General features: G+C 38.9%; 11 non-coding genes across 11 annotated transcripts; all 11 read right to left on the bottom strand.

Moving 5' to 3' along the window:
• Positions 1 to 1,057: 1,057 nt before the first annotated feature.
• Positions 1,058 to 1,129, bottom strand: TRNAC-GCA (transfer RNA cysteine (anticodon GCA)). Its single transcript has one exon. It is a non-coding gene; the product is annotated as a tRNA-Cys (tRNA).
• A 2,458-nt stretch (positions 1,130 to 3,587) lies between these two features.
• TRNAC-GCA (transfer RNA cysteine (anticodon GCA)) lies at positions 3,588 to 3,659 on the bottom strand. The gene has a single exon. It is a non-coding gene; the product is annotated as a tRNA-Cys (tRNA).
• Positions 3,660 to 4,093: 434 nt separating this feature from the next.
• On the bottom strand, positions 4,094 to 4,165 carry TRNAC-GCA (transfer RNA cysteine (anticodon GCA)). Its single transcript has one exon. It is a non-coding gene; the product is annotated as a tRNA-Cys (tRNA).
• A 941-nt stretch (positions 4,166 to 5,106) lies between these two features.
• On the bottom strand, positions 5,107 to 5,178 carry TRNAC-GCA (transfer RNA cysteine (anticodon GCA)). Its single transcript has one exon. It is a non-coding gene; the product is annotated as a tRNA-Cys (tRNA).
• Positions 5,179 to 5,612: 434 nt separating this feature from the next.
• On the bottom strand, positions 5,613 to 5,684 carry TRNAC-GCA (transfer RNA cysteine (anticodon GCA)). Its single transcript has one exon. It is a non-coding gene; the product is annotated as a tRNA-Cys (tRNA).
• Positions 5,685 to 6,627: 943 nt separating this feature from the next.
• On the bottom strand, positions 6,628 to 6,699 carry TRNAC-GCA (transfer RNA cysteine (anticodon GCA)). Its single transcript has one exon. It is a non-coding gene; the product is annotated as a tRNA-Cys (tRNA).
• A 941-nt stretch (positions 6,700 to 7,640) lies between these two features.
• Positions 7,641 to 7,712, bottom strand: TRNAC-GCA (transfer RNA cysteine (anticodon GCA)). The gene has a single exon. It is a non-coding gene; the product is annotated as a tRNA-Cys (tRNA).
• A 941-nt stretch (positions 7,713 to 8,653) lies between these two features.
• TRNAC-GCA (transfer RNA cysteine (anticodon GCA)) lies at positions 8,654 to 8,725 on the bottom strand. The gene has a single exon. It is a non-coding gene; the product is annotated as a tRNA-Cys (tRNA).
• Positions 8,726 to 10,171: 1,446 nt separating this feature from the next.
• Positions 10,172 to 10,243, bottom strand: TRNAC-GCA (transfer RNA cysteine (anticodon GCA)). The gene has a single exon. It is a non-coding gene; the product is annotated as a tRNA-Cys (tRNA).
• A 434-nt stretch (positions 10,244 to 10,677) lies between these two features.
• Positions 10,678 to 10,749, bottom strand: TRNAC-GCA (transfer RNA cysteine (anticodon GCA)). Its single transcript has one exon. It is a non-coding gene; the product is annotated as a tRNA-Cys (tRNA).
• Positions 10,750 to 11,182: 433 nt separating this feature from the next.
• TRNAC-GCA (transfer RNA cysteine (anticodon GCA)) lies at positions 11,183 to 11,254 on the bottom strand. The gene has a single exon. It is a non-coding gene; the product is annotated as a tRNA-Cys (tRNA).
• Positions 11,255 to 24,579: the final 13,325 nt, after the last annotated feature.

Genomic DNA, 24,579 nt, shown 5'->3' with positions numbered 1-24,579 from the left:
TATTGAAAGGTGTGAAAAAGGTTACATTTTTATGGAAACCATACTACCGGGGGCACTTGGATTTGAGCCAAGGACCTCTTGATCTGCGGTCAAATGCTCTGCCACTGAGCTATACCCCATAAATATTAATAAAAGAAATAATGTTTTTTTGTTTTTGATACATAAAATTTGAAGAATTTTAGAAACTTTTACATTGTGGTGCACTTCCTTTACTCTGATGTGCTTTAGTCTTTCCAAAAAAGACTTTCATGATTGCATAAAGCACACAAAATACTCAAGAATTTTTATTACACAGAAAGAATCTTTGTTTTAGAGAGTCCGATGTATTAAATGATATGATTAACATAATTTTTTTAATCACTATTTAAAAGAAAGAATTTTCCATTTTATTCCTTAATTTTCTTATTTAAACTTTATAGAAAGAAAGCAAACTTTCTTCATAAGTCACGTTTAAACAAAACTTGTGCTAAGTTCAGCCTGATATGGATAAGCTGTCTAAATGATATTGAAAGGTGTGAAAAAGGTTACATTTTTATGAAAACCATACTAGAGGGGGCACTTGGATTTGAGCCAAGAACCTCTTGAACTGCAGTCAAATGCTCTGCCACTGAGCTATACCCCCTACATATTATTAAAAGAAATAATGTTTTTTTGTTTTTGATACATAGAATTTGAAGATTTTTAGAAACTTTTACATTGTGGTGCACTTCCTTTAGTCTGATGTGCTTTAGTCTTTCCAAAAAAGACTTTGATGATTGCATAAAGCACACAAAATACTCAAAGAATTTTTATTACACAGAATGACTCTTTGTTTTAGAGAGTCCGATGTATTAAATGAAACGATTTACATAATTTTTTTAATCACTATTTAAAAGAAAGAATTTTCCATTTTATTCCTTAATTTTCTTATTTAAACTTTATAGAAAGAAAGCAAATTTACTTCATAAGTCACGTTTAAATAAAACTTTTGCTAAGTTCAGCCTGATATGGATATGCTGTCTAAATGATATTATTGAAAGGTGTGAAAAAGGTTACATTTTTATGAAAACCATACTACAGGGGGCACTTGGATTTGAACCAAGGACCTCTTGATCTGCAGTCAAATGCTCTGCCACTGAGCTATACCCCCTACATATTAATAAAAGAAATAATGTTTTTTTGTTTTTGATACATAAAATTTGAAGATTTTTAGAAACTTTTACATTGTGGTGCACTTCCTTTACTCTGATGTGCTTTAGTCTTTCCAAAAAAGACTTTGATGATTGCATAAAGCACACAAAATACTCAAGAATTTTTATTACACAGAATGACTCTTTGTTTTAGAGAGTCCGATGTATTAAATGAAACGATTTACATAATTTTTTTAATCACTATTTAAAAGAAAGAATTTTCCATTTTATTCCTTAATTTTCTTATTTAAACTTTATAGAAAGAAAGCAAATTTACTTCATAAGTCACGTTTAAATAAAACTTGTGCTATGTTCAGCCTGATATGGATAAGCTGTCTAAATGATATTATTGAAAGGTGTGAAAAAGGTTACCTTTTTATGAAAACCATACTACAGGGGGCACATGGATTTGAAACAAGGACCTCTTGATCTGCAGTCAAATGCTCTGCCACTGAGCTATACCCCCTACATACTATTAAAATAAATAATGTTTTTTTGTTTTTGATACATAAAATTTAAAGATTTTTAGAAACTTTTACATTGTGGTGCACTTCCTTTACTCTGATGTGCTTTAGTCTTTCCAAAAAAGACTTTGATGATTGCATAAAGCACACAAAATACTCAAGAATTTTTATTACACAGAATGACTCTTTGTTTTAGAGAGTCCGATGTATTAAATGATATGATTAACATAATTTTTTTAATCACTATTTAAAAGAAATAATTTTCCATTTTATTCCTTAATTTTCTTATTTAAACTTTATAGAAAGAAAGCAAATTTACTTCATAAGTCACGTTTAAATAAAACTTGTGCTAAGTTCAGCCTGATATGGATAAGCTGTCTAAATGATATTATTGAAAGGTGTGAAAAAGGTTACATTTTTATGAAAACCATACTACCGGGGGCACTTGGATTTGAGAAAAGGACCTCTTGATCTGCAGTCAAATGCTCTGCCACTGAGCTATACCCCCTACATATTAATAAAAGAAATAATGTTTTTTTGTTTTTGATACATAAAATTTAAAGATTTTTAGAAACTTTTACATTGTGGTGCACTTCCTTTAGTCTGATGTGCTTTAGTCTTTCCAAAAAAGACTTTGATGATTGCATAAAGCACACAAAATACTCAAGAATTTTTATTACACAGAATGACTCTTTGTTTTAGAGAGTCCGATGTATTAAATGAAACGATTTACATAATTTTTTTAATCACTATTTAAAAGAAAGAATTTTCCATTTTATTCCTTAATTTTCTTATTTAAAATTTATAGAAAGAAAGCAAATTTACTTCATAAGTCACGTTTAAATAAGACTTGTGCTAAGTTCAGCCTGATATGGATAAGCTGTCTAAATGATATTATTGAAAGGTGTGAAAAAGGTTACATTTTTATGGAAACCATACTACCGGGGGCACTTGGATTTGAGCCAAGGACCTCTTGATCTGCGGTCAAATGCTCTGCCACTGAGCTATACCCCATAAATATTAATAAAAGAAATAATGTTTTTTTGTTTTTGATACATAAAATTTGAAGACTTTTAGAAACTTTTACATTGTGGTGCACTTCCTTTACTCTGATGTGCTTTAGTTTTTCCAAAAAAGACTTTCATGATTGCATAAAGCACACAAAATACTCAAGAATTTTTATTACACAGAAAGAATCTTTGTTTTAGAGAGTCCGATGTATTAAATGATATGATTAACATAATTTTTTTAATCACTATTTAAAAGAAAGAATTTTCCATTTTATTCCTTAATTTTCTTATTTAAACTTTATAGAAAGAAAGCAAATTTACTTCATAAGTCACGTTTAAATAAAACTTGTGCTAAGTTCAGCCTGATATGGATAAGCTCTCTAAATGATATTATTGAAAGGTGTGAAAAAGGTTACATTTTTATGAAAACCATACTACTGGGGGCACTTGGATTTGAGAAAAGGACCTCTTGATCTGCAGTCAAATGCTCTGCCACTGAGCTATACCCCCTACATATTAATAAAAGAAATAATGTTTTTTTGTTTTTGATACATAAAATTTGAAGATTTTTAGAAACTTTTACATTGTGGTGCACTTCCTTTAGTCTGATGTGCTTTAGTCTTTCCAAAAAAGACTTTGATGATTGCATAAAGCACACAAAATACTCAAGAATTTTTATTACACAGAATGACTCTTTGTTTTAGAGAGTCCGATGTATTAAATGAAACGATTTACATAATTTTTTTAATCACTATATAAAAGAAAGAATTTTCCATTTTATTCCTTAATTTTCTTATTTAAACTTTATAGAAAGAAAGCAAATTTACTTCATAAGTCACGTTTAAATAAAACTTTTGCTAAGTTCAGCCTGATATGGATATGCTGTCTAAATGATATTATTGAAAGGTGTGAAAAAGGTTACATTTTTATGAAAACCATACTACAGGGGGCACTTGGATTTGAACCAAGGACCTCTTGATCTGCAGTCAAATGCTCTGCCACTGAGCTATACCCCCTACATATTAATAAAAGAAATAATGTTTTTTTGTTTTTGATACATAAAATTTGAAGATTTTTAGAAACTTTTACATTGTGGTGCACTTCCTTTACTCTGATGTGCTTTAGTCTTTCCAAAAAAGACTTTGATGATTGCATAAATCACACAAAATACTCAAGAATTTTTATTACACAGAATGACTCTTTGTTATAGAGAGTCCGATGTATTAAATGAAACGATTTACATAATTTTTTTAATCACTATTTAAAGGAAAGAATTTTCCATTTTATTCCTTAATTTTCTTATTTAAACTTTATAGAAAGAAAGCAAATTTACTTCATAAGTCACGTTTAAATAAAACTTGTGCTAAGTTCAGCCTGATATGGATAAGCTGTCTAAATGATATTATTGAAAGGTGTGAAAATTGTTACATTTTTATGAAAACCATACTACAGGGGGCACTCGGATTTGAACCAAGGACCTCTTGATCTGCAGTCAAATGCTCTGCCACTGAGCTATACCCCCTACATATTAATAAAAGAAATAATGTTTTTTTGTTTTTGATACATAAAATGTGAAGACTTTTAGAAACTTTTACATTGTGGTGCACTTCCTTTACTCTGATGTGCTTTAGTCTTTCCAAAAAAGACTTTGATGATTGCATAAAGCACACAAAATACTCAAGAATTTTTATTACACAGAATGACTCTTTGTTTTAGAGAGTCCGATGTATTAAATGATATGATTAACATAATTTTTTTAATCACTATTTAAAAGAAAGAATTTTCCATTTTATTCCTTAATTTTCTTATTTAAACTTTATAGAAAGAAAGCAAATTTACTTCATAAGTCACGTTTAAATAAAACTTGTGCTAAGTTCAGCCTGATATGGATAAGCTGTCTAAATGATATTATTGAAAGGTGTGAAAAAGGTTACATTTTTATGAAAACCATACTACCGGGGGCACTTGGATTTGAGAAAAGGACCTCTTGATCTGCAGTCAAATGCTCTGCCACTGAGCTATACCCCCTACATATTAATAAAAGAAATAATGTTTTTTTGTTTTTGATACATAAAATTTGAAGACTTTTAGAAACTTTTACATTGTGGTGCACTTCCTTTACTCTGATGTGCTTTAGTCTTAAAAAAAAAAGACTTTGATGATTGCATAAATCACACAAAATACTCAAGAATTTTTATTACACAGAATGACTCTTTGTTATAGAGAGTCCGATGTATTAAATGAAACGATTTACATAATTTTTTTAATCACTATTTAAAAGAAAGAATTTTCCATTTTATTCCTTAATTTTCTTATTTAAACTTTATAGAAAGAAAGCAAATTTACTTCATAAGTCACGTTTAAATAAAACTTGTGCTAAGTTCAGCCTGAAATGGATAAGCTGTCTAAATGATATTATTGAAAGGTGTGAAAAAGGTTACATTTTTATGAAAACCATACTACAGGGGGCACTTGGATTTGAGCCAAGGACCTTTTGATCTGCAGTCAAATGCTCTGCCACTGAGCTATACCCCCTACATATTAATAAAAGAAATAATGTTTTTTTGTTTTTGATACATAAAATTTGAAGATTTTTAGAAACTTTTACATTGTGGTGCACTTCCTTTAGTCTGATGTGCTTTAGTCTTTTCAAAAAAGACTTTGATGATTGCATAAAGCACACAAAATACTCAAGAATTTTTATTACATAGAATGACTCTTTGTTTTTTAGAGTCTGATGTATTAAATGAAACGATTTACATAATTTTTTTAATCACTATTTAAAAGAAAGAATTTTCCATTTTATTCCTTAATTTTCTTATTTAAACTTTATAGAAAGAAAGCAAATTTACTTCATAAGTCACGTTTAAACAAAACTTGTGCTAAGTTCAGCCTGATATGGATAAGCTGTCTAAATGATATTATTGAAAGGTGTGAAAAATGTTACATTTTTATGAAAACCATACTACAGGGGGCACTCGGATTTGAACCAAGGACCTCTTGATCTGCAGTCAAATGCTCTGCCACTGAGCTATACCCCCTACATATTAATAAAAGAAATAATGTTTTTTTGTTTTTGATACATAAAATTTGAAGACTTTTAGAAACTTTTACATTGTGGTGCACTTCCTTTACTCTGATGTGCTTTAGTCTTTCCAAAAAAGACTTTGATGATTGCATAAAGCACACAAAATACTCAAGAATTTTTATTACACAGAATGACTCTTTGTTTTAGAGAGTCCGATGTATTAAATGATATGATTAACATAATTTTTTTAATCACTATTTAAAAGAAAGAATTTTCCATTTTATTCCTTAATTTTCTTATTTAAAATTTATAGAAAGAAAGCAAATTTACTTCATAAGTCACGTTTAAATAAAACTTGTGCTAAGTTCAGCCTGATATGGATAAGCTGTCTAAATGATATTATTGAAAGGTGTGAAAAAGGTTACATTTTTATGAAAACCATACTACCGGGGGCACTTGGATTTGAGAAAAGGACCTCTTGATCTGCAGTCAAATGCTCTGCCACTGAGCTATACCCCCTACATATTAATAAAAGAAATAATGTTTTTTTGTTTTTGATACATAAAATTTAAAGATTTTTAGAAACTTTTACATTGTGGTGCACTTCCTTTACTCTGATGTGCTTTAGTCTTTAAAAAAAAAAAGACTTTGATGATTGCATAAATCACACAAAATACTCAAGAATTTTTATTACACAGAATGACTCTTTGTTATAGAGAGTCCGATGTATTAAATGAAACGATTTACATAATTTTTTTAATCACTATTTAAAAGAAAGAATTTTCCATTTTATTCCTTAATTTTCTTATTTAAACTTTATAGAAAGAAAGCAAATTTACTTCATAAGTCACGTTTAAATAAAACTTGTGCTAAGTTCAGCCTGATATGGATAAGCTGTCTAAATGATATTATTGAAAGGTGTGAAAATTGTTACATTTTTATGAAAACCATACTACAGGGGGCACTCGGATTTGAACCAAGGACCTCTTGATCTGCAGTCAAATGCTCTGCCACTGAGCTATACCCCCTACATATTAATAAAAGAAATAATGTTTTTTTGTTTTTGATACATAAAATTTGAAGACTTTTAGAAACTTTTACATTGTGGTGCACTTCCTTTACTCTGATGTGCTTTAGTCTTTCCAAAAAAGACTTTGATGATTGCATAAAGCACACAAAATACTCAAGAATTTTTATTACACAGAATGACTCTTTGTTTTAGAGAGTCCGATGTATTAAATGATATGATTAACATAATTTTTTTAATCACTATTTAAAAGAAAGAATTTTCCATTTTATTCCTTAATTTTCTTATTTAAACTTTATAGAAAGAAAGCAAATTTACTTCATAAGTCACGTTTAAATAAAACTTGTGCTAAGTTCAGCCTGATATGGATAAGCTGTCTAAATGATATTATTGAAAGGTGTGAAAAAGGTTACATTTTTATGAAAACCATACTACCGGGGGCACTTGGATTTGAGAAAAGGACCTCTTGATCTGCAGTCAAATGCTCTGCCACTGAGCTATACCCCCTACATATTAATAAAAGAAATAATGTTTTTTTGTTTTTGATACATAAAATTTGAAGACTTTTAGAAACTTTTACATTGTGGTGCACTTCCTTTACTCTGATGTGCTTTAGTCTTTAAAAAAAAAGACTTTGATGATTGCATAAATCACACAAAATACTCAAGAATTTTTATTACACAGAATGACTCTTTGTTATAGAGAGTCCGATGTATTAAATGAAACGATTTACATAATTTTTTTAATCACTATTTAAAAGAAAGAATTTTCCATTTTATTCCTTAATTTTCTTATTTAAACTTTATAGAAAGAAAGCAAATTTACTTCATAAGTCACGTTTAAATAAAACTTGTGCTAAGTTCAGCCTGAAATGGATAAGCTGTCTAAATGATATTATTGAAAGGTGTGAAAAAGGTTACATTTTTATGAAAACCATACTACAGGGGGCACTTGGATTTGAGCCAAGGACCTTTTGATCTGCAGTCAAATGCTCTGCCACTGAGCTATACCCCCTACATATTAATAAAAGAAATAATGTTTTTTTGTTTTTGATACATAAAATTTGAAGATTTTTAGAAACTTTTACATTTTGGTGCACTTCCTTTAGTCTGATGTGCTTTAGTCTTTCCAAAAAAGACTTTGATGATTGCATAAAGCACACAAAATACTCAAGAATTTTTATTACATAGAATGACTCTTTGTTTTTTAGAGTCCGATGTATTAAATGAAACGATTTACATAATTTTTTTAATCACTATTTAAAAGAAAGAATTTTCCATTTTATTCCTTAATTTTCTTATTTAAACTTTATAGAAAGAAAGCAAATTTACTTCATAAGTCACGTTTAAACAAAACTTGTGCTAAGTTCAGCCTGATATGGATAAGCTGTCTAAATGATATTATTGAAAGGTGTGAAAAAGGTTACATTTTTATGAAAACCATACTACCGGGGGCACTTGGATTTGAGAAAAGGACCTCTTGATCTGCAGTCAAATGCTCTGCCACTGAGCTATACCCCCTACATATTAATAAAAGAAATAATGTTATTTTGTTTTTGATACATAAAATTTAAAGATGTTTAGAAACTTTTACATTGTGGTGCACTTCCTTTACTCTGATGTGCTTTAGTCTTTAAAAAAAAAGACTTTGATGATTGCATAAATCACACAAAATACTCAAGAATTTTTATTACACAGAATGACTCTTTGTTATAGAGAGTCCGATGTATTAAATGAAACGATTTACATAATTTTTTTAATCACTATTTAAAAGAAAGAATTTTCCATTTTATTCCTTAATTTTCTTATTTAAACTTTATAGAAAGAAAGCAAATTTACTTCATAAGTCACGTTTAAATAAAACTTGTGCTAAGTTCAGCCTGAAATGGATAAGCTGTCTAAATGATATTATTGAAAGGTGTGAAAAAGGTTACATTTTTATGAAAACCATACTACAGGGGGCACTTGGATTTGAGCCAAGGACCTTTTGATCTGCAGTCAAATGCTCTGCCACTGAGCTATACCCCCTACATATTAATAAAAGAAATAATGTTTTTTTGTTTTTGATACATAAAATTTGAAGATTTTTAGAAACTTTTACATTGTGGTGCACTTCCTTTAGTCTGATGTGCTTTAGTCTTTCCAAAAAAGACTTTGATGATTGCATAAAGCACACAAAATACTCAAGAATTTTTATTACATAGAATGACTCTTTGTTTTTTAGAGTCCGATGTATTAAATGAAACGATTTACATAATTTTTTTAATCACTATTTAAAAGAAAGAATTTTCCATTTTATTCCTTAATTTTCTTATTTAAACTTTATAGAAAGAAAGCAAATTTACTTCATAAGTCACGTTTAAACAAAACTTGTGCTAAGTTCAGCCTGATATGGATAAGCTGTCTAAATGATATTATTGAAAGGTGTGAAAAATGTTACATTTTTATGAAAACCATACTACAGGGGGCACTCAGATTTGAACCAAGGACCTCTTGATCTGCAGTCAAATGCTCTGCCACTGAGCTATACCCCTCACATATTAATAAAAGAAATAATGTTTTTTTGTTTTTGATACATAAAATTTGAAGACTTTTAGAAACTTTTACATTGTGGTGCACTTCCTTTACTCTGATGTGCTTTAGTCTTTCCAAAAAAGACTTTGATGATTGCATAAAGCACACAAAATACTCAAGAATTTTTATTACACAGAATGACTCTTTGTTTTAGAGAGTCCGATGTATTAAATGATATGATTAACATAATTTTTTTAATCACTATTTAAAAGAAAGAATTTTCCATTTTATTCCTTAATTTTCTTATTTAAACTTTATAGAAAGAAAGCAAATTTACTTCATAAGTCACGTTTAAATAAAACTTGTGCTAAGTTCAGCCTGATATGGATAAGCTGTCTAAATGATATTATTGAAAGGTGTGAAAAAGGTTACATTTTTATGAAAACCATACTACCGGGGGCACTTGGATTTGAGAAAAGGACCTCTTGATCTGCAGTCAAATGCTCTGCCACTGAGCTATACCCCCTACATATTAATAAAAGAAATAATGTTTTTTTGTTTTTGATACATAAAATTTGAAGACTTTTAGAAACTTTTACATTGTGGTGCACTTCCTTTACTCTGATGTGCTTTAGTCTTTAAAAAAAAGACTTTGATGATTGCATAAATCACACAAAATACTCAAGAATTTTTATTACACAGAATGACTCTTTGTTATAGAGAGTCCGATGTATTAAATGAAACGATTTACATAATTTTTTTAATCACTATTTAAAAGAAAGAATTTTCCATTTTATTCCTTAATTTTCTTATTTAAACTTTATAGAAAGAAAGCAAATTTACTTCATAAGTCACGTTTAAATAAAACTTGTGCTAAGTTCAGCCTGAAATGGATAAGCTGTCTAAATGATATTATTGAAAGGTGTGAAAAAGGTTACATTTTTATGAAAACCATACTACAGGGGGCACTTGGATTTGAGCCAAGGACCTTTTGATCTGCAGTCAAATGCTCTGCCACTGAGCTATACCCCCTACATATTAATAAAAGAAATAATGTTTTTTTGTTTTTGATACATAAAATTTGAAGATTTTTAGAAACTTTTACATTGTGGTGCACTTCCTTTAGTCTGATGTGCTTTAGTCTTTCCAAAAAAGACTTTGATGATTGCATAAAGCACACAAAATACTCAAGAATTTTTATTACATAGAATGACTCTTTGTTTTTTAGAGTCCGATGTATTAAATGAAACGATTTACATAATTTTTTTAATCACTATTTAAAAGAAAGAATTTTCCATTTTATTCCTTAATTTTCTTATTTAAACTTTATAGAAAGAAAGCAAATTTACTTCATAAGTCACGTTTAAACAAAACTTGTGCTAAGTTCAGCCTGATATGGATAAGCTGTCTAAATGATATTATTGAAAGGTGTGAAAAATGTTACATTTTTATGAAAACCATACTACAGGGGGCACTCGGATTTGAGCCAAGGACCTCTTGATCTGCAGTCAAATGCTCTGCCACTGAGCTATACCCCCTACATATTAATAAAAGAAATAATGTTTTTTTGTTTTTGATACATAAAATTTAAAGATTTTTAGAAACTTTTACATTGTGGTGCACTTCCTTTACTCTGATGTGCTTTAGTCTTTCCAAAAAAGACTTTGATGATTGCATAAAGCACACAAAATACTCAAGAATTTTTATTACACAGAATGACTCTTTGTTTCAGTGAGTCTGATGTATTAAATGAAACGATTTACATAATTTTTTAATCACTATTTAAAAGAAAGAATTTTCCATTTTATTCCTTAATTTTCTTATTTAAACTTTATAGAAAGAAAGCAAATTTACTTCATAAGTCACATTTAAATAAAACTTGTGCTAAGTTCAGCCTGATATGGATAAGCTGTCTAAATGTTATTATTGAAAGTTGTGAAAAAGGTTACATTTTTATGAAAACCATACTACAGGGGGCACTTGGATTTGAGCCAAGGACCTCTTGATCTGCAGTCAAATGCTCTGCCACTGAGCTATACCCCCTACATATCAATAAAGGAAATAATGTTTTTTTGTTTTTGATACATAAAATTTGAAGATTTTTAGAAACTTTTACATTGTGGTGCACTTCCTTTACTCTGATGTGCTTTAGTCTTTCCAAAAAAGACTTTGATGATTACATAAAGCACACAAAATACTCAAGAATTTTTATTACACAGAATGACTCTTTGTTTTAGAGAGTCCGATGTATTAAATGAAACGATTTACATAATTTTTTTAATCACTATTTAAAAGAAAGAATTTTCCATTTTATTCCTTAATTTTCTTATTTAAACTTTATAGACAGAAAGCAAATTTACTTCATAAGTAGAGTTGAGCGCGGTTCGTGGTTCGTGGTTCTCCAGTTCGCGGCTCGAGTGATTTTGGGGCATGTTCTAGATCGAACTAGAACTCGAGCTTTTTGCAAAAGCTCGGTAGTTCTAGAAACGTTCGAGAACGGTTCTAGCAGCCAAAAAACAGCTAAATCATAGCTTGGTTTCTGCTGTAATAGTGTAAGTCACTCTGTGAATCAAACTATTATCACATTTCAGTGTATAGTGTGCGTGAACAGCGCCTTCAGATCACTGCTGTTTCTATAATGGCGATCGCCATTTTTTTTTTTTTTTTTTCTTGTCTTCCTTCCCTAAGCGCGCGCGTCTTGTGGGGCGGGCCAGCATGTCAGCCAATCCCAGACACACACACAGCTAAGTGGACTTTGAGCCAGAGAAGCAACGGCATGTGTGATAGGATCTGCATGTCACATGTCCCTGCATTATAAAACCGGACATTTTCTTCACGGACGCCATTATCTGCCTTCTGCGTCTTTGGTGTCAGACATCACTGTCGCAGCTCCGTCTTCCTGAGTCCTATAGCCGATACAGCTGTATGCGCTGCATACACAGCGTTAGACAGCTTAGGGAGAGCACTTTATAGCAGTCCTTTTAAGGGCTCCAACCGGCAGGGTCAGAGAGCCATAGGTGACAGGTCCTGCAAACAGCAACAGCGTCTGTGTAGCCCAGGTCAGGGATTTCCTACCTGCATTTCACCATTAGGAGGGAATAGAAAGGCAGTCTTCCATTCCTCTACCCAGAGCACCACAATCCTGCCACTGTACCCTCTTGTCCTCTGCACACTCCAACTGATAACTAAGCCATTATACTAGCAAACACTCAGTGTACCTAGTGGCATCCTATACGTGGCTATTGGACTTTGCTATAGTCCCACTAGTGCAAAGACATTTGCAGAGCGCGTCTGCCTGCATTGCACACTACAACTCATTCTAACCAAGCCATTATACTAGCAAACACTCAGTGTACCTAGTGGCATCCTATACGTGGCTATTGGACTTTGCTATAGTCCCACTAGTGCAAAGACATTTGCAGAGCGCGTCTGCCTGCGTTGCACACTACAACTCATTCTAACCAAGCCATTATACTAGCAAACACTCAGTGTACCTAGTGGCATCCTATACGTGGCTATTGGACTTTGCTATAGTCCCACTAGTGCAAAGACATTTGCAGAGCGCGTCTGCCTGCGTTGCACACTACAACTCATTCTAACCAAGCCATTATACTAGCAAACACTCAGTGTACCTAGTGGCATCCTATACGTGGCTATTGGACTTTGCTATAGTCCCACTAGTGCAAAGACATTTGCAGAGCGCGTCTGCCTGCGTTGCACACTACAACTCATTCTAACCAAGCCATTATACTAGCAAACACTCAGTGTACCTAGTGGCATCCTATACGTGGCTATTGGACTTTGCTATAGTCCCACTAGTGCAAAGACATTTGCAGAGCGCGTCTGCCTGCGTTGCACACTACAACTCATTCTAACCAAGCCATTATACTAGCAAACACTCAGTGTACCTAGTGGCATCCTATACGTGGCTATTGGACTTTGCTATAGTCCCACTAGTGCAAAGACATTTGCAGAGCGAGTCTGCCTGCGTTGCACACTACAACTCATTCTAACCAAGCCATTATACTAGCAAACACTCAGTGTACCTAGTGGCATCCTATACGTGGCTATTGGACTTTGCTATAGTCCCACTAGTGCAAAGACATTTGCAGAGCGCGTCTGCCTGCGTTGCACACTACAACTCATTCTAACCAAGCCATTATACTAGCAAACACTCAGTGTACCTAGTGGCATCCTATACGTGGCTATTCGACTTTGCTATAGTCCCACTAGTGCAAAGACATTTGCAGAGCGCGTCTGCCTGTGTTGCACACTACAACTCATTCTAACCAAGCCATTATACTAGCAAACACTCAGTGTACCTAGTGGCATCCTATACGTGGCTATTGGACTTTGCTATAGTCCCACTAGTGCAAAGACATTTGCAGAGCGCGTCTGCCTGCGTTGCACACTACAACTCATTCTAACCAAGCCATTATACTAGCAAACACTCAGTGTACCTAGTGGCATCCTATACGTGGCTATTGGACTTTGCTATAGTCCCACTAGTGCAAAGACATTTGCAGAGCGCGTCTGCCTGCGTTGCACACTACAACTCATTCTAACCAAGCCATTATACTAGCAAACACTCAGTGTACCTAGTGGCATCCTATACGTGGCTATTGGACTTTGATATAGTCCCACTAGTGCAAAGACATTTGCAGAGCGCGTCTGCCTGCGTTGCACACTACAACTCATTCTAACCAAGCCATTATACTAGCAAACACTCAGTGTACCTAGTGGCATCCTATACGTGGCTATTGGACTTTGCTATAGTCCCACTAGTGCAAAGACATTTGCAGAGCGCGTCTGCCTGCGTTGCACACTACAACTCATTCTAACCAAGCCATTATACTAGCAAACACTCAGTGTACCTAGTGGCATCCTATACGTGGCTATTGGACTTTGCTATAGTCCCACTAGTGCAAAGACATTTGCAGAGCGCGTCTGCCTGCGTTGCACACTACAACTCATTCTAACCAAGCCATTATACTAGCAAACACTCAGTGTACCTAGTGGCATCCTATACGTGGCTATTGGACTTTGCTATAGTCCCACTAGTGCAAAGACATTTGCAGAGCGCGTCTGCCTGCGTTGCACACTACAACTCATTCTAACCAAGCCATTATACTAGCAAACACTCAGTGTACCTAGTGGCATCCTATACGTGGCTATTGGACTTTGCTATAGTCCCACTAGTGCAAAGACATTTGCAGAGCGCGTCTGCCTGCGTTGCACACTACAACTCATTCTAACCAAGCCATTATACTAGCAAACACTCAGTGTACCTAGTGGCATCCTATACGTGGCTATTGGACTTTGCTATAGTCCCACTAGTGCAAAGACATTTGCAGAGCGCGTCTGCCTGCGTTGCACACTACAACTCATTCTAACCAAGCCATTATACTAGCAAACACTCAGTGTACCTAGTGGCATCCTATACGTGGCTATTGGACTTTGCTATAGTCCCACTAGTGCAAAGACATTTGCAGAGCGCGTCTGCCTGCGTTGCACACTACAACTCATTCTAACCAAGCCATTATACTAGCAAACACTCAGTGTACCTAGTGGCATCCTATACGTGGCTATTGGACTTTGCTATAGTCCCACTAGTGCAAAGACATTTGCAGAGCGCGTCTGCCTGCGTTGCACACTACAACTCATTCTAACCAAGCCATTATACTAGCAAACACACAGTGTACCTAGTGGCATCCTATACGTGGCTATTGGACTTTGCTATAGTCCCACTAGTGCAAAGACATTTGCAGAGCGCGTCTGCCTGCGTTGCACACTACAACTCATTCTAACCAAGCCATTATACTAGCAAACACTCAGTGTACCTAGTGGCATCCTATACGTGGCTATTGGACTTTGCTATAGTCCCACTAGTGCAAAGACATTTGCAGAGCGCGTCTGCCTGCGTTGCACACTACAACTCATTCTAACCAAGCCATTATACTAGCAAACACTCAGTGTACCTAGTGGCATCCTATACGTGGCTATTGGACTTTGCTATAGTCCCACTAGTGCAAAGACATTTGCAGAGCGCGTCTGCCTGCGTTGCACACTACAACTCATTCTAACCAAGCCATTATACTAGCAAACACTCAGTGTACCTAGTGGCATCCTATACGTGGCTATTGGACTTTGCTATAGTCCCACTAGTGCAAAGACATTTGCAGAGCGCGTCTGCCTGCGTTGCACACTACAACTCATTCTAACCAAGCCATTATACTAGCAAACACTCAGTGTACCTAGTGGCATCCTATACGTGGCTATTGGACTTTGCTATAGTCCCACTAGTGCAAAGACATTTGCAGAGCGCGTCTGCCTGCGTTGCACACTACAACTCATTCTAACCAAGCCATTATACTAGCAAACACTCAGTGTACCTAGTGGCATCCTATACGTGGCTATTGGACTTTGCTATAGTCCCACTAGTGCAAAGACATTTGCAGAGCGCGTCTGCCTGCGTTGCACACTACAACTCATTCTAACCAAGCCATTATACTAGCAAACACTCAGTGTACCTAGTGGCATCCTATACGTGGCTATTGGACTTTGCTATAGTCCCACTAGTGCAAAGACATTTGCAGAGCGCGTCTGCCTGCGTTGCACACTACAACTCATTCTAACCAAGCCATTATACTAGCAAACACTCAGTGTACCTAGTGGCATCCTATACGTGGCTATTGGACTTTGCTATAGTCCCACTAGTGCAAAGACATTTGCAGAGCGCGTCTGCCTGCGTTGCACACTACAACTCATTCTAACCAAGCCATTATACTAGCAAACACTCAGTGTACCTAGTGGCATCCTATACGTGGCTATTGGACTTTGCTATAGTCCCACTAGTGCAAAGACATTTGCAGAGCGAGTCTGCCTGCGTTGCACACTACAACTCATTCTAACCAAGCCATTATACTAGCAAACACTCAGTGTACCTAGTGGCATCCTATACGTGGCTATTGGACTTTGCTATAGTCCCACTAGTGCAAAGACATTTGCAGAGCGCGTCTGCCTGCGTTGCACACTACAACTCATTCTAACCAAGCCATTATACTAGCAAACACTCAGTGTACCTAGTGGCATCCTATACGTGGCTATTCGACTTTGCTATAGTCCCACTAGTGCAAAGACATTTGCAGAGCGCGTCTGCCTGCGTTGCACACTACAACTCATTCTAACCAAGCCATTATACTAGCAAACACTCAGTGTACCTAGTGGCATCCTATACGTGGCTATTGGACTTTGCTATAGTCCCACTAGTGCAAAGACATTTGCAGAGCGCGTCTGCCTGCGTTGCACACTACAACTCATTCTAACCAAGCCATTATACTAGCAAACACTCAGTGTACCTAGTGGCATCCTATACGTGGCTATTGGACTTTGCTATAGTCCCACTAGTGCAAAGACATTTGCAGAGCGCGTCTGCCTGCGTTGCACACTACAACTCATTCTAACCAAGCCATTATACTAGCAAACACTCAGTGTACCTAGTGGCATCCTATACGTGGCTATTGGACTTTGATATAGTCCCACTAGTGCAAAGACATTTGCAGAGCGCGTCTGCCTGCGTTGCACACTACAACTCATTCTAACCAAGCCATTATACTAGCAAACACTCAGTGTACCTAGTGGCATCCTATACGTGGCTATTGGACTTTGCTATAGTCCCACTAGTGCAAAGACATTTGCAGAGCGCGTCTGCCTGCGTTGCACACTACAACTCATTCTAACCAAGCCATTATACTAGCAAACACTCAGTGTACCTAGTGGCATCCTATACGTGGCTATTGGACTTTGCTATAGTCCCACTAGTGCAAAGACATTTGCAGAGCGCGTCTGCCTGCGTTGCACACTACAACTCATTCTAACCAAGCCATTATACTAGCAAACACTCAGTGTACCTAGTGGCATCCTATACGTGGCTATTGGACTTTGCTATAGTCCCACTAGTGCAAAGACATTTGCAGAGCGCGTCTGCCTGCGTTGCACACTACAACTCATTCTAACCAAGCCATTATACTAGCAAACACTCAGTGTACCTAGTGGCATCCTATACGTGGCTATTGGACTTTGCTATAGTCCCACTAGTGCAAAGACATTTGCAGAGCGCGTCTGCCTGCGTTGCACACTACAACTCATTCTAACCAAGCCATTATACTAGCAAACACTCAGTGTACCTAGTGGCATCCTATACGTGGCTATTGGACTTTGCTATAGTCCCACTAGTGCAAAGACATTTGCAGAGCGCGTCTGCCTGCGTTGCACACTACAACTCATTCTAACCAAGCCATTATACTAGCAAACACTCAGTGTACCTAGTGGCATCCTATACGTGGCTATTGGACTTTGCTATAGTCCCACTAGTGCAAAGACATTTGCAGAGCGCGTCTGCCTGCGTTGCACACTACAACTCATTCTAACCAAGCCATTATACTAGCAAACACTCAGTGTACCTAGTGGCATCCTATACGTGGCTATTGGACTTTGCTATAGTCCCACTAGTGCAAAGACATTTGCAGAGCGCGTCTGCCTGCGTTGCACACTACAACTCATTCTAACCAAGCCATTATACTAGCAAACACACAGTGTACCTAGTGGCATCCTATACGTGGCTATTGGACTTTGCTATAGTCCCACTAGTGCAAAGACATTTGCAGAGCGCGTCTGCCTGCGTTGCACACTACAACTCATTCTAACCAAGCCATTATACTAGCAAACACTCAGTGTACCTAGTGGCATCCTATACGTGGCTATTGGACTTTGCTATAGTCCCACTAGTGCAAAGACATTTGCAGAGCGCGTCTGCCTGCGTTGCACACTACAACTCATTCTAACCAAGCCATTATACTAGCAAACACTCAGTGTACCTAGTGGCATCCTATACGTGGCTATTGGACTTTGCTATAGTCCCACTAGTGCAAAGACATTTGCAGAGCGCGTCTGCCTGCGTTGCACACTACAACTCATTCTAACCAAGCCATTATACTAGCAAACACTCAGTGTACCTAGTGGCATCCTATACGTGGCTATTGGACTTTGCTATAGTCCCACTAGTGCAAAGACATTTGCAGAGCGCGTCTGCCTGCGTTGCACACTACAACTCATTCTAACCAAGCCATTATACTAGCAAACACTCAGTGTACCTAGTGGCATCCTATACGTGGCTATTGGACTTTGCTATAGTCCCACTAGTGCAAAGACATTTGCAGAGCGCGTCTGCCTGCGTTGCACACTACAACTCATTCTAACCAAGCCATTATACTAGCAAACACTCAGTGTACCTAGTGGCATCCTATACGTGGCTATTGGACTTTGCTATAGTCCCACTAGTGCAAAGACATTTGCAGAGCGCGTCTGCCTGCGTTGCACACTACAACTCATTCTAACCAAGCCATTATACTAGCAAACACTCAGTGTACCTAGTGGCATCCTATACGTGGCTATTGGACTTTGCTATAGTCCCACTAGTGCAAAGACATTTGCAGAGCGCGTCTGCCTGCGTTGCACACTACAACTCATTCTAACCAAGCCATTATACTAGCAAACACTCAGTGTACCTAGTGGCATCCTATACGTGGCTATTGGACTTTGCTATAGTCCCACTAGTGCAAAGACATTTGCAGAGCGCGTCTGCCTGCGTTGCACACTACAACTCATTCTAACCAAGCCATTATACTAGCAAACACTCAGTGTACCTAGTGGCATCCTATACGTGGCTATTGGACTTTGCTATAGTCCCACTAGTGCAAAGACATTTGCAGCACGTCTGCCTGCGTTGCACACTCCAACTAATTATAACTAAGTTGCATTGTCAGGGATATTTATTCTTTATTATTCTGCTGTTAATAAAGCTAGACCACCACTGCAATCTTCACCACCTCTCAATTTTTACTACCACATTTTCAGTCCACAATCTTGTCGCAATCAACATGAGTGGCAAAATGACAGATGCTGGTGGAAAGGGGAAGAGGCGTGGTGGAAAAGGCAAAAAAGGTTTTGTCCGTGGGGAAGGTGGCAAAGCTCCATTATCATCTGCTGAAGATAGACCATCTACCAGCAAAAGTAAGATGTCTACTACTTACCGTGGACAATCCGATGTGCTCCCTTTGTTACGGACACGAACAACAGGAACAAAGGTAGATGATGGGCAAAAAAGGAAAATGCTTGAATGGATCTCAAGTGGTCCAACAAGTGCCCTCTCTGCCACTTCAAGTACCGCATCCAAAAAACACCAGTCCTCTGAGTTGTCATCCCAATCAAACTTGCTTTCTCCCAGCTCTGAAGTCTCCATCAGCCCTGCACAGTATGGTGGAACTGAGATGGCTGAGTCTGCAGAGCTGTTCAGTCACACTATAGCCTGGGAATCAGAGGTCTGCTCCCAAGCTACAGTGAGTACAGAACAGGAAATGGTCTGCAGTGATGCCCAGAACCTTTGTGACTCAGATTCAGGCCGTGAGGACCAAGTTTCTGAGCATAATGTTGACCCTTTGTCACAAACTGTAACACCTGTGGTTATAGACAATGAGGAACATACTGATGAAGATGAGACGCAGATACCCGATTGGGATGACAACTTAAATATTCCGTCAGGGCAAGAAGAGGCTCGGTCTGAGGGGGAGGGGAGTGCAAACACAACAATTGATGATGACGTTCTAGATCCCACCTACTGTCAACCCCCAGTCAGGCACTCGAGGAGGTCAACAGAGGCGGTGGAGGAGGATGCAACCGACGACGAAGTTACCTTGCGCCTTCCTGGACAGAGTCGGAGCACTGGTAGCACGTCTACAACTGCATCCTCAGCCACCACTCTGCCTATGAGCATTATTCGGGGTGGATCAACAGGTCGCATGGCCTCTAAGCCTTGCCTAGCCTGGTCCTTTTTTCACATCGAAAAAGATCGCCCAACTCATGTGATATGTAACATTTGTCATGATTCTGTTAGTAGAGGTCAAAACCTCAGCAGTTTGACAACTTCTTCCATGAATCGTCACATGACTAAATATCATAAGTCCCGGTGGGAAGCTCACCGTGCTGCAATGCGGCCTAGTGGAGCGAACCATCCACCGCCCGCCCCTTCCACTGCATCCGCGCGCTCTTCATCTTCTAGGACTGTGGGGACAGCTGCCACACCTGTTTTTCCACGCAAAACTTCCACCACTGTAACCGCAACAGGCAGTTTGCTTGTAAGGTCGTCAGTTGGTTTGGAAGGGGAAACAAGTGAGTGTGTACAGCTCTCTCAGACATCGATAGCACCAACGTTGGATGAAGGCAACATCATGTCTCCGCCTGCACTTTCCTCACAAACCTGCATTTTTCAAGGGACACCCTACTCAACACCGTCTACACACAGCAGCCAGATCTCTGTCCCTCAGATGTGGTCAAATAAAAGGCCACTTCCTCCGACCCATGACAAAGCTAAGAGGTTGACTCTATCCCTCTGTAAGCTGTTGGCTACCGAAATGCTGCCTTTCCGCCTAGTGGACACACAGGATTTTAGAGACCTTATGTCTGTCGCTGTGCCCCAGTACCAGATGCCTAGTCGCCACTACTTCTCTAAGAAAGGTGTGCCCGCGCTACACCAGCATGTCGCACACAACATCACCGCTTCCTTGAGAAACTCTGTGTGTGAACGGGTGCATTTCACCACCGATACTTGGACCAGTAAGCATGGACAGGGACGTTACATGTCGCTGACTGGGCACTGGGTAACTATGGTGATAGATGGTGAAGGGTCTGCTGCACAAGTCTTGCCGTCCCCACGACTTGTGTGTCAATCCTCTGTCTGTCCAAGTTCCGCCACTGCTTCTGCATCCTCCACCTCATCTGGGTCCTCCACCTCCGCCCCAAGCCTGCCTGGTCAGGCCACCAGCGTTCTCACTGCGCAGAAGGAATCACGCACCCCTCATTACTATGCTGGCAGCAGAGCGCAACGGCATCAGGCGGTCTTTAGCTTGACATGTCTTGGTAATAAGAGTCACACAGCTGAGGAGTTGTGGTCAGCTTTGCGGTCCGAGTTTAATAAATGGTTGTCTCCACTCAAACTGCAGCCTGGTAAGGCCGTGTGCGACAATGCTGCAAACCTGGGTGCGGCACTTCGCCTGGGCAAGGTGACACACATACCTTGTATGGCTCACGTGTTGAACCTTGTCGTGCAGCAATTTTTAACACACTATCCCGGCCTAGATGGCCTTCTGAACAGGGCACGAAAACTGTCAGCTCACTTCCGCCGTTCAAGCGCCGCAGCAGAGCGACTTGCATCGCTCCAGAAGTCTTTCGGCCTGCCGGTTCATCGCCTGAAATGCGATGTGGCGACACGCTGGAATTCAACTCTCCACATGTTACAGCGACTGTGGCAGCACCGCAGAGCCCTGGTGCAATACGTCATGACGTATAGCCTGGGCCAACGAGATGCAGAGGTGGGGCAGATCACCCTGATGGAGTGGTCTCAGATCAAGGACCTATGCACCCTTCTGCACAGTTTCGACATGGCGACGAATATGTTTAGCTCTGACAATGCCATTATCAGCATGACGATTCCAGTCATTTACATGCTGGAGCACACGCTAAACACTATTCGGAGTCAGGGGGTGGGACAACATGAAGGGGAGGAACTACAGGAGGATTCATATGCGCAAGGGACAACAACATCACGAAGGTCCAGACGTTCATCATCACCAACGCAGCAGGCATGGGACCATGGGGGACAGGGATCGACAAGGGCGCATAGTAGCAGGCGAAATGTTGAGCAAGGTGCAGGAGAACATGAAGAAATGGAGGACGAACTGTCCATGGACATGGAAGACTCAGCGGATGAGGGAGACCTTGGTCAAATTTCAGTTGAAAGAGGTTGGGGTCAGATGTCAGAGGAAGAAAGAACGGGTAGCACCTCTATGCCACAAACACAGCATGGACTTGGTCCGCATGGCTGCGCAAGACACATGAGTGCCTTTTTGTTGCACTACCTCCAACATGACAGTCGTATTGTCAAAATTAGAAGTGATGATGACTACTGGATTGCCACACTATTAGATCCCCGGTACAAGTCCAAATTTTGTGACATAATTCCAGCCATAGAAAGGGACGCACGTATGCAGGAGTATCAGCAGAAGCTGTTACTAGATCTTAGCTCGGCTTTTCCACCAAACAACCGTGCAGGTGCAGGGAGTGAATCTCCCAGTTGTAACTTGACAAACATGGGACGGTCTCGTCATCTTCAACAGTCTACCCGTACCAGTAGGACCTTTTCTGGTGCCGGTAACAGCAATTTTATGGAATCTTTTCATAATTTTTTTAGACCCTCTTTTGCAAGGCCACCAGAGACAACAAGTCTGACACATAGTCAACGGCTGGAGAGGATGATACAGGAGTATCTCCAAATGAACATCGATGCCATGACTGTGCAACTGGAGCCTTGCTCCTTTTGGGCTTCAAACCTACAAAAATGGCCAGAGCTCGCAACTTACGCCTTGGAGATTTTGTCGTGTCCAGCTGCCAGCGTTGTCTCTGAACGTGTATTCAGTGCTGCTGGGGTGGTGTGCTGACAGATAAGCGCACGCGTCTGTCCAGTGACAATGTGGGACAGGACTGACGTTCATCAAAATGAACAAGTCATGGATCCAGAAGGAATTTACTACCCCTGTGTCATCCTGGGGAGAGTAAATGCTTGTGAGATTTGGAATGTGCTTGATGCAAATCAAAAACATCCTGTTTGCAACTAGGGCCCAAGTGCTGCCACTGATGGGGTGGGTGTCTGTGTGGCCCAATTTTTGGAAAAAAGGGAGACTCCGCTTGGAGTAACCCTTGCTTGCTGTGTTTTTAAAAGAAGCCAAGATGAACAGAGCTGGGATCAGGAAAGACTTTGCTACCTACCCCGGTGTCATCCTGTGGACGGCTAAGAATAGCGTATTTTGAATGTGCTTGATGCAAATCAAAACATCCTGTTTGCAACTAGGGCCCAAGTGCTGCCACTGATGGGGTGGGTGTCTGTGTGGCCCAATTTTTGGAAAAAAGGGAGACTCCGCTTGGAGTAACCCTTGCTTGCTGTGTTTTTAAAAGAAGCCAAGATGAACAGAGCTGGGATCAGGAAAGACTTTGCTACCCTACCCCGGTGTCATCCTGGGGACGGCTAAGAATAGCGTATTTTTGAATGTGCTTGATGCAAATCAAAACATCCTGTTTGCAACTAGGGCCCAAGTGCTGCCACTGATGGGGTGGGTGTCTGTGTGGCCCAATTTTTGGAAAAAAGGGAGACTCCGCTTGGAGTAACCCTTGCTTACATTGTTTTTAAAAGAAGCCAAGATGAACAAGTCATGGGTCAGCAAAGACTTTGCTACCTACCCCGGTGTCATCCTGGGGACGGCTAAGAATAGCGTATTTTTGAATGTGCTTGATGCAAATCAAAACATCCTGTTTGCAACTAGGGCCCAAGTGCTGCCACTGATGGGGTGGGTGTCTGTGTGGCCCAATTTTTGGAAAAAAGGGAGACTCCGCTTGGAGTAACCCTTGCTTACATTGTTTTTAAAAGAAGCCAAGATGAACAAGTCATGGGTCAGCAAAGACTTTGCTACCTACCCCCGGTGTCATCCTGGGGACGGCTAAGAATAGCGTATTTTTGAATGTGCTTGATGCAAATCAAAACATCCTGTTTGCAACTAGGGCCCAAGTGCTGCCACTGATGGGGTGGGTGTCTGTGTGGCCCAATTTTTGGAAAAAAGGGAGACTCCGCTTGGAGTAACCCTTGCTTACATTGTTTTTAAAAGAAGCCAAGATGAACAAGTCATGGGTCAGCAAAGACTTTGCTACCTACCCCGGTGTCATCCTGGGGACGGCTAAGAATAGCGTATTTTTGAATGTGCTTGATGCAAATCAAAACATCCTGTTTGCAACTAGGGCCCAAGTGCTGCCACTGATGGGGTGGGTGTCTGTGTGGCCCAATTTTTGGAAAAAAGGGAGACTCCGCTTGGAGTAACCCTTGCTTGCTGTGTTTTTAAAAGAAGCCAAGATGAACAGAGCTGGGATCAGGAAAGACTTTGCTACCTACCCCGGTGTCATCCTGGGGACGGCTAAGAATAGCGTATTTTTGAATGTGCTTGATGCAAATCAAAACATCCTGTTTGCAACTAGGGCCCAAGTGCTGCCACTGATGGGGTGGGTGTCTGTGTGGCCCAATTTTTGGAAAAAAGGGAGACTCCGCTTGGAGTAACCCTTGCTTGCTGTGTTTTTAAAAGAAGCCAAGATGAACAGAGCTGGGATCAGGAAAGACTTTGCTACCTACCCCGGTGTCATCCTGGGGACGGCTAAGAATAGCGTATTTTTGAATGTGCTTGATGCAAATCAAAACATCCTGTTTGCAACTAGGG

This window comes from Anomaloglossus baeobatrachus, chromosome 1, assembly GCF_048569485.1.
Source record: "Anomaloglossus baeobatrachus isolate aAnoBae1 chromosome 1, aAnoBae1.hap1, whole genome shotgun sequence".
NCBI classification, from domain to species: Eukaryota; Metazoa; Chordata; class Amphibia; order Anura; family Aromobatidae; genus Anomaloglossus; species Anomaloglossus baeobatrachus.
The sequence above is the reverse complement of the archived record's forward strand: the minus strand, read 5'-3'. Positions and strand labels throughout refer to the sequence as shown.